We start from the raw sequence: 10,634 nt of genomic DNA, 5'->3' as shown, positions 1-10,634 counted from the left end.
GCCAATTTATCCGGTTGGAGTACCAAGGGTCACTATGTGTGTCCTTGTTGTGCTGCACAAACATGTTCGCAATGGTTGTACAATGGGAAGAAGTTCTGTTACATGGGGCATCGTCGGTGGTTACCGGAAAATCATAGATTTAGATTTCAGAGTTCTGTATTTGATGGTACTGAAGAGTTTAGAGAAGCTCCTTCGCAGACCAGTGGCTCTGAAATCTTGTTCATGTTGGAAGATATGAATTTCATTTATGGGAAGATGAACCAACCGCCAAACACGCAGAGAAATAGAAGATCATATGATTAAGCTGATGAAAGCTCCGATGAAGAGGACGATCCTAATGAGGCGGACTTGTGGAAAAAAAGAAGTATTTTTTTCGAGTTGCCTTATTGGGAGCATCACCTTTTACGACACAATCTTGATGTTATGCACATTGAGAAAAATGTCTGCGAGAATATTGTGGGTACAATTTTGAATGTCGACGGAAAATTGAAAGACAATCTTCAGAGTCGACTTGATTTAGTCCAAATGGGAATCCGACCTGATCTTCATCCCAATCCACTCCCGAATGGGAAATATCGGTTGCCGCCTTCTATTTTTTCAATGTCCAAGATGGAGAAAGAAGTGTTCTGCACGGTGTTGAAGGATATGAAGGTTCCAGATGCGTATGCATTAAATATATCACGATGTGTTAGTGTTAAAGATCGAAGATTATATTCGCTAAAATCACATGACTATCACATCTTGATGCGAGATTTATTGCCAGTGGCTCTACGATGTTGTATGTCCAAGAAGGTGACGTCTTGTATAATTGAACTATCCAACATAATGAAAGCCATTTGTGGCAAAGTTTTGGATGTTTAAGAACTTCAGAAGGCACAGGATAAAGCTGCTCTGACTTTATGCAACATGGAGAAAATCTTCCCACCCTTCTTCTTCACCATTATGGTTCACTTGATAATCCATCTCCCGCACGAAGCAATTCTTGGCGGACCCGTTTTCTATCGATGGATGTATCCCATTGAAAGGTGTTAATTAAAATTTTTAAAATTTTCGCTCATTCACCTCTATGCCTTTAGTTTCAACAATTAATAAATGTTGTATACTGTGTTTAGGTTCCTATCCAAATTAAAGTCTTACTGCCGCAATAAGCGATATCCAGAAGGATCGATTGCTGAAGGCTACTTGGCAGAGGAATGTATGACCTTCTGCTCAAGATATTTGGAAGATGTTGAAACAAGGTTAAACAGACCAAATAGGAATGCTGGACTCACGGACCATAACTTAGCCGATACTTATTTGTTCCAAAGTTTTGGAGAACCAATCGGCAAAGTTGAAATTGCAGAATTAGATCATTTATCGTGGGTACAAGCACATCGATATGTTCTGTTTCACCACGAATCATTGGAACCTTTACGGAAGTAAGTTCTACAACTTTGGTAAATATTTATCAAACTAATAACTGTTTATCTTCTAACGCGGTGAACATTTTTTTAAAATAGTGAGTACAAACAAATATTGAGATCTCGTGCGCGCTCCCGAAGAACACAACATCGAGATATCAATAAGATGTTTACAGAATCTTTTATGAATGGATAAGCCAAGCGGTATGCGCTTGGAGCTTCCGCTACAAATAATAATGTTTTCTCATAACATTTTGAATTACTCAGTTTACTTTCCGTTCAATAGGTTTGGAGTGGAAAGAACGTAAACGATGAAGTTAAATGGCTCTCCCAAGGTCCAAATCGAGTGGTTAAAAGATACAGTGCGTTCCTCATCAACGGATTTAGATTTCATACAAAATATCGCGAGAGGTTGAGGAGAACGCAAAATTGTGGAATAGTTGTCAATTCTGCAATTACAAGTTATGCTAGTGCTAGAGACAATAATCCTGTCGAGGGAAATGTGGAATATTTCGGACAACTTACTAACATAATTGAGTTGGATTACTACGGCAAATGGAAAGTTGTCTTATTTCGAGGTGATTGGGCCGATGTTAATACAGCTCGTGGTATTAAGCAAGATCAATTTGGTTTTACAATGGTGAATTTTGACCGATTGATTCACACAGGACAACAACTGATAGATGAGCCGTATGTATTCTCATCTCAAGTCAAACAAGTTTTTTACTCTAAAGATCCAACTGATGAGGGTTGGTACGTTGTACTCCGTAACATCCCTAGAGAATTGTTTGACATGGGCAGTGGAAGTAGAGATAACATCGACAACAGATCAGAAACTTTGCCCTTTCCAGCACAAAACTTAAACGACAATATCCCTAGTACTAGTGCACACTTTCAATGGGTTCGTCAGGATACCGATGAAGATATTTACGAATAATGATGTAGTAAGATTTTACGGTTGTTTATTTATATGTATTATATTATAATTTATATCTTGGTCTTATTATATATTTCAACTGTTTTATATGTGCTGATATTGTTGTAATTAGTTATTAAGTTGTCAACTATTTTATGTGTATTGCAGATAAAATGCCTAGAAGAAAAATTCTAAAGGGAAGCATTGTTCAACATGATCCTAACTCGACAGACACAAATAGTACTGAACAGCAGACAACAATTGGATCTTCGAATGTTCCGAATACAGCTGAGGATCCTACAGAAGTTCAAAGTAACTTTACGTTTAATTTACATGCGTGTTTCTGTTATAGTTGATTTATTTTTCTAATTCTTATATTATAATATACCATTTGTAGCTGAAAAGGGTGGGACGCGCAGAGGTCGAGGACGTACGCTACTTAGAGAACTGTACGAGTTAGATCCAGTCGAGCGTGTCAAAGTTGGACGAAACAGTTTTGGTCAGCCTGTTGGATCAGAAGCTCGACTTTTAGCAGGATACATGGGCATTTTAGCACGAAATCCGAATATGTTGCCTATCAACTACGAGTCATGGCGTGAAATGCCCGATAGCAACAAAAACCAAGCCCTCGATAATATTAAGGTAAGAAAATGTTAATGCCATCTGTAATGCTTGGGAAATTGTTTCATTTATACTTACTTTATTAACTTCTGTTTTTTGTTTTTTGTAGGCGAGGTTTGCTTTAGAGGTCTCCGATGCTTACGTAAAGAAGGCATTGGGAAAAAGATGGAGAGACAATAAAAGTACTTTGAAGAAAAATTATTATAAAACAAAAACAACCCTCGATGAGAAATTGCAAAATGTCCCGCCGGGTATGTTGAGGTACCAATGGGAAGATGCGGTTAGATTTTGGCATTCGAAGAAAGGCGAGGTATGACGTACTTCCAAACTATTGTAATTATTTTGATTTATAGTATTTTCTATTTACGTACTAAAAATTTCATAACGTAGGATTGTGAACAAGTTGGAAAAACCAGCAGGCAGAAACAAAAATTCACCCACACAGCCGGGTCAAGAAGTTTTGCATGTGTAGCTGAGGCGGAGGTATTTTTAATTTTTTTAATATTGTCGAATATGTATAACTTTCTATTAAATAATATTTATACTACCATATTGTAGGAATTGTCGTCCGGTCAAAAGTTGGACGTCTTCAACTTTTGAAATTACACATAGGAAGAAAGATGGATCTCCCATGACTCACAAGTGGTGAAATAATGGTACGTTTACTTAATACGATTTGACTTATTTTAGTTATTTTTAGTGTTTATTTTCTAATGGTTTAATTCAGTGCTTGTAATGCGACTATTGTTATGTTGCATATGTTTTTTAATATATAAATTGCGTTCCTAACTATGTGATTTATTTATTAGGAAAAACTGAAGGATAAAAAGGCGGAGTACAAAGCGATTGCTTCTAGTGATAGTTCGGTTCATCTTGAAGACATTGATAACCGAATTATTACTGAAGTTTTGGGTCCTAAAAGGTATGGTCGGGTTCGATTTCAAGGATCTTTTGTTAGCCCGACCCAATATTTTGGATCCAGCTCCAACCAATACATGGCTTCGAGGAGTCAAGCTCAAGCTGAAGTTCAGAAGTTGAAAGACCAGATGGCTGAGATGCAAGCGACCACAATTGAGGTCCAAAAGAAATATGAAGAACTTCAGCAACAACTTAAAGCAGAGGCGACAGCGCGAGAAGCAGAAGCTACAGCGAGAGAAGCAGAAGCTGCAGCAAGAGAAGTAGAGCAGGCCAAAAAGTACGACGAACTCAAAGAAAATGACTTCAGTGTGATGAAGATGTTTCATCGCAACTTCCCCTTTGATCGTGTATGACATAAATATTTTATCATTTTAACATTTAACATTTTGCAAAAATACTATGAATTCACTTTTATTTATTGATATTAATATTATTTTTTCGTTTCATTTGAAATATTATATAAATTTATTGCTTTTAATTTGGTTTAAATCTGGTTGTTTCGATTTATTAGTACAGAGGGTGAAAAAATTAAAATTTAATATAAAAAATTTCAAAAATAGTGGCGTTTTTAAAAAGCGCTAAATCTTTATCTTTAGCGGTAACAGAATAAACGCCGCTAAAAGAGCATTGTCTTTAGCGGCATTTCTTTTTAAAGCGCTAAAGAACATTTTCTTTAGCGGCGTTTCTTTTCTAAGCGCCGCTAAAGAACATGTTCTTTAGCGGCGTTTTGTTATAAGCGCCGCAAAAGAACATGTTCTTTAGCAGCGTTTTTTTCTAAGCGCCGCTAAAGAACATGTTCTTTAGCGGCGTTTTTTCCTAAGCGCCGCTAAAGAACATGGTCTCTAGCGGCGCTTTTATTTGAAAACGCTGCAAATGTTTGTGACGTTTTCCTTAGCGGCCTTTTTTGCGGCGCTTTTGGAAGCACCGCAAATACCTTTAGTGGCGTTACAAAGCGCCGCTAAAGGCCTAAAAAAACGCCGCTAAAGACCTATTTTGGTGTAGTGCTTACCCCGAACTTACTTACTCAGAAAATTAGCAATGCCACGACACCACGTATGAATGATGGACAAAAATCAAGAGCAAAGACTAAGCAAATCGAAGAAAGAATCAAGAAAAGGAAAGGAAGTAGAGTAAAGAAAGCGTGGAAAAGGAGAAGTGAATAAACAAAACAAAGAACAAACATAAGGTGCACAAATTGGACTGTTAGAATGAAACAACAGATTTAGGGATTTTCCCAAAATTTTGTAAAAATAAAAATAAATGGAAATACCCAAACTAACTTATCCACATCCTAAATATCTGCTAAAGTGATTCAAATTTCCAATACAAGGGTGACTTGAGACCTAAAGCATATTTTTAAGGCACTTAACCAACACATCACATCAAATTACTTGACAAACATAAAAATTCAATAAAATCTAAAAGAAAACAATTGGGGTGTTAAAAAACCATAATTAACTTAAAAAAATTTAAAATTTAAATAGAATAAAACTATATAATAAATTGAATAAAAATTAAAAAAATTCAAACTAAAAGAAATTAAAATAAAACTATTTTCGACAAAGTAGAACATTTAACTTTCTCAAACAACAAAAATAAAGTTTAATTCAAAATAAATACTAATAAAATTACAAAATAATTTAATATTCTTCTTTTTTAAAGTACGCAGATTAGTATTAAAATGGGCCTAAAAGTAATGTAAAGTGTAAGGCCCTAAAAATAGGTCTAGTAGTTTGGGTAAGTTTACTAAGCTCCAAGTTAAAAATTAGGAGTTAATCGGGGTTATTAGTAATTTTTCTCTTAGTTTAGTTAGCTTAATTCCATTTTTAAAAAAATTGAAATAATATTCCAGAAAATAAAAATATTTTTAGAAAAATTAATTTTATAGTGTTAAATAATATTTGGCTAAAATAAATATTTTTGGTGACTTTATGGCAAATATTTATGATGGTTTTATGGTAATTTAATTTAAAATATTAACTACATAGGTCCATTTTGCAAAACAAGGGAAACGTCTGAGTGGTTTTATAGAAAATTACCCATATTTTTGGAATTTTTGAGGGAAATGATTACTTTGGGAAACAAGGGAATTATGAGAGTGGCCTGATGACAATTTCCTCAATTTTTGAAAATCATGCGAGGGTTCTTTAGCTCAAAAACACTGCAATCCCCTCAATTCACACACAATTTTAACCTGATTTCTAAGCGTTTTCTCTCTCTCTCTCTCTTTTAAATTTTCGAAGCCTACATATCAAAGATTAGATCTCATTTTTTTTTATTTTTTCCAAATTCTCTCAAAATTCTCCAGAAAAGATTTTCAAAGTTGGGAAAAAACTCATCCAAGTTCTTCAAAGATCTTGATCCAATCTTCAATATTGATGATTCTAGATCGATTGAAGGTAATTTATCAACTCTAAATTCATTTTAAAGTTATTTTTAATCATTGTTTTATTTAAATGATTAAAATAGTTTTCAAATCTTGATCTCCTCTCTTGAACATGAAATTCATCAATGGTGAATTCATGGTTTTGAGTTGGAATCCAAGTTTAAATGGATATCTAAGCTCAAATAATGTTTATTAAGAGGTTTTTTTCTAATCAAAAAAACAAAATATTAAACTCAATTGATTGATCAATTTTGACAAATCTGTTTTTAACTAAGAACATGAGTTTAATTTCCGAAAAATTATGAAATGGTTTGTTTGATGAAATTTATGCTTAATTATTGTGTTGATAAATTATAAATGATTTTTAGAAATGGTTTTTGGTGTAGAGAAGGCCATTTGGGGGCTAAAATTTGTGTTTCGACTATACCATGAGTTCCCGGTAAGGTACATTGGAAAGGCATTTTAGATCCATGTAGTTCATGATTTTTTTTTATTTTCTTGTTGTTAATGATATCTTGTAACATGTATTTTATCTCTGTTTAATCTCTACAGCAAGGAGAGGCCATTGTTAATCATAATCGAGGTCCAAACACAACTACTTGATACACTTTGGCTTGAGAAGCAAAGTGTGAAGGTGGGCAATTTTTAAAGGCAATTGGTAAACATGCCTATTTACATTCTAAATTGAGGTTTTGAGTTGTGTTTCTAATGATTCAATTGTATCTCAAATGGTTTAGATTATTAAAATTTATTTTAATTTTATATAAGCATATTTGTAAATGATTTATGGAAATTGTGAATTGTGTGTTTGGTATGATTTATTTGGATTGTATTGAATAATAATTGGAGCATAGATTACTGTATATTAGAGCACTTAATGATGGTCTTATGATTGGTTTTAGATCCATGGACAAAGACACTTATTGTGCTTATATATGTTGGTATTAAAATTGCTAAGTGACTTGATTTAAATTGAATTTTTATATCATGAATTAAGTGCTTAAATATAATTTTTTATGCCCTATATGATTGGTTATATTGACAACATTGCATAGTGGTTCCACTGGATATAGATGGCATGCCATAGGATTAGTGAGTACTCACCACTATATGTGTTATTTGTGAGCATATGGCTCTAAGATTATTGATTTTGTTGGAGTGGATAAGGGAGTGTTGAGCCTTTTTCTCCACTCAATTATTGGCAATTTCAAGTTGATATAAGGGAGTGTGTGGCTATGTCCTACTCAATCGGAGTATTGTATTAGATATTTGGGAGATCGGAGATTCGTTTATCCAATGCATGATCACGTGCTTATATTTTGCCATGGATGTCATTTGCCAATATAAGTGTTTATTTTTTAATTAAATTATGTTTCCATATGCTATAATAAATGTGATTTTTACTCTTGGAATAACATAAGGAATTATGATGTTATGATGTTGCATTGTTGCTGGAAATTTCAATCAATTGAATGTTATAATTGAGCATGAAAATATAATTGAAACTAGGACTCATATGCTTGAAATTTGATACATGATTTACCTTGGTTTAAGTATGTTTTTGGTGTGATTTACTTGTTGAATTTATGGCCACTCACTGAGCTTTTTCAGCTTACACCCTCACAACTTTGTGCTGAGGTTTCTTTTTCTGGCTTTGGGGAGTTGAGGAGCAAGGGCAAGGCTGATGCAAGTTTAAGGGTATTTGGTAGTATATATTAAGGACTCTTCTTTAGAAACATTAGAGGGCATTGTGACACTCAATTGGGATGATTTGATATACTTGTAATGGACATTTGAAACTTTTATTTGGCTTTTAATTTTGAGGTGTTATACTTGTTTTTTTAATGATATGTTGCTAAGTGATATCATGGTGATTGAAAACATGGTGATTGAACCATGAATTTTTCACTAATACATTCTAATTGTAACTTGTCAAAGAGTGGATAGCTTTGTGGCTAAGGTAAGTCCATTGTATGATTTAATTGTTGTTTGTTAAGCATGATTTTGAATGTTTAAATTATGAATACATGTTGTTTATTAGTTGTAATTAGATTAACTAATATTGTATATATATTATTAAAGTAATAAAACTTAGCTAATATAACCTTAATTAGTAAATGGATTAAGGAAAAATGGTTAATTAAAATGAATTTAGGGGTTCCCCAAAATTGATTAAAAGGAAGTTGGTAATCATTTAAAATTAAAATCGAGATTGTTTAGTTTTAAGTGGTAAAATGACTAAAATACCTTTAGGGTTAAATCCTTAAAAATAGTTTTAAAATGGTTCACAAATCACCTCCACGATAAGATTAGATAGTTATTAGTTAGATTTGACGTGTTATAAGGTTGGGGTGTGCTTTGGGGTGATTTTGTGCTGCAGAGTCACTTCAGTGGCTAATGTCTCACTTCAAATTCGGGTCAGTATGTTTCGATCGGGTTTGGGGTCTGTAACAACCCGATTTTTAGTGGTGACAGAATAGTGGTTTAGGACCACAAAATTCTATCGTGTCGACTCCTAAATATTATTTTTATAATATTTATAGAGTCATTAAAGTCGTATCAAAATTTGATTAAGAAAGTTTAATGTTTAGATAGTTAATTGAATAAAAATGACTAATTTGTAAAAGGTACAAAAGTTAGTAATTATTACAATTAGGTGATCAAATTGATTAGTTAATAGTTGAGGAAAGAATTAAGTAACAATTAAACTATAATTAATGTGTGGGACGACCATTAGAATTAAAAATGATAGAAAATTTAATGTTAATGGCATAATTGTAAATAAATGGGAATTAAAAAAATTAGAAGAAATAAGCTTTTCTTCTTCAATTCTTTTTTATCTATTGCCAAAACACCATAGAAAGTAGCATGGAAAATCAGCTAAGCATAGAAGCCTTGCATGTAAGTGAAATTCTTTCCTGTTTCTTGTAATTTTTATGTTTTTGAGATCATTGAAACTAAGTCTGGCTAGCATGTACCTTCGTTTTTTAATCTGTTAAAAATTTTAGAATTTTCCATTGATGAACCTTAAATGTTTTTAGTGATAATTGTGGATTTGAAGTTTTGGTTGTGTTGTTTGATGAATTTGCGAAGTGATTTTTGTTAGATTTTAAATTAGGGATTAAATTGTGAAAATGTCAAAATTTTAGAGTTTTATGGTGAAATTGATGCTTAGTAGGACTGTATAAGGGCCTAGTATATTTGACTATAACTTTAACTTGAGAGAAATAATTAATTTGATGATTTTTGGGTTAAGGGACTAAATTTCAAAAATTATAAAAGTTTGGGTAATTGTGTAAATTTGAAAAAAGGGTATTAATTGTAAAATGGATTGGAATGTAAAATGTAAGCTAATAGTTGAGAAATTTTATATTTTAGATCAAGATCCTGTAGATACTCGGAGAAAAAGAAAAATTATGGAATAGTCCCTGAACTTATGTAACTACGACAATTCAGTCCAGGTAAATTCGTACGATTTAAAATTTAACATCTATATAAAGTGTTGAATTGTATAGCATGGTACAATGTATATATTCAATTTTTGATAATGAATGATTATTTGAGATACGTTATTGAATTTGATGTTCGGATTGGATTGAACGCGGGATAGAGTACAATCATGATATGGTGTGTTATGGGGGATTGGAGTGGAGAGGGTTATGGAGAGAATTATATATATTACCAGAGTCAAACGAGGTTCAGCTTTTATTACGAACTCTCATGTTATACTATCTTTTTGGTGTGTTTCGGTTGGACTAGCTCTTATGAGCATTGGTGTGTTTTGATTGGACTAGCTCTTATGAGCATTGCTGTGTTTTGGAGGGATTGGCCCGTGTGAGCATCTGGTGTGTTTTGGTTGGACTGACGATGTACTCTTATCCGTAAGTTGTTCTTCGAATCGAAAATCTCGGTAAGGTAATTGTTTATTGAATTTGATAGATTTGCTATACATTTGAGTATTGAATTGAACGTGTGTAATTTATCGGTTGAGATTGTGGATGACAGGAAACCTTCATGGTTGAATGGTTATTATTTGAATTGTTGTCTTTATTTCGGTAAAATTTATCATTTTAATACGTCAAACTTACTAAGATTCATTGAGGTTACTTGTATTATTTAATGTTCTTGTAGATACTCGGAAGGTTGGACGATCGGACCAGCACTCAAGTCACACTGTCCATCATAATTCGATAGTTTTTGGAACGCTTATTTCAGATTGTATGACATGTAATAGGCTTGAATATTGCTTGGATATGTAAATAGTTAAGTATGATCTTGAATGTATTAGTTATCTTGGTTGATACTCCTTTTTGGTAATTTTGGTGCCATATTAGTACGTGTTAATGTGGCTATGTTTTAATGCTTGTTTAAATGATCATAAGGGTATATGATA

Source organism: Gossypium raimondii, chromosome 11 (assembly GCF_025698545.1).
Source record: "Gossypium raimondii isolate GPD5lz chromosome 11, ASM2569854v1, whole genome shotgun sequence".
Lineage (NCBI taxonomy): Eukaryota > Viridiplantae > Streptophyta > Magnoliopsida > Malvales > Malvaceae > Gossypium > Gossypium raimondii.
This window is presented reverse-complemented; position numbering follows the sequence as displayed.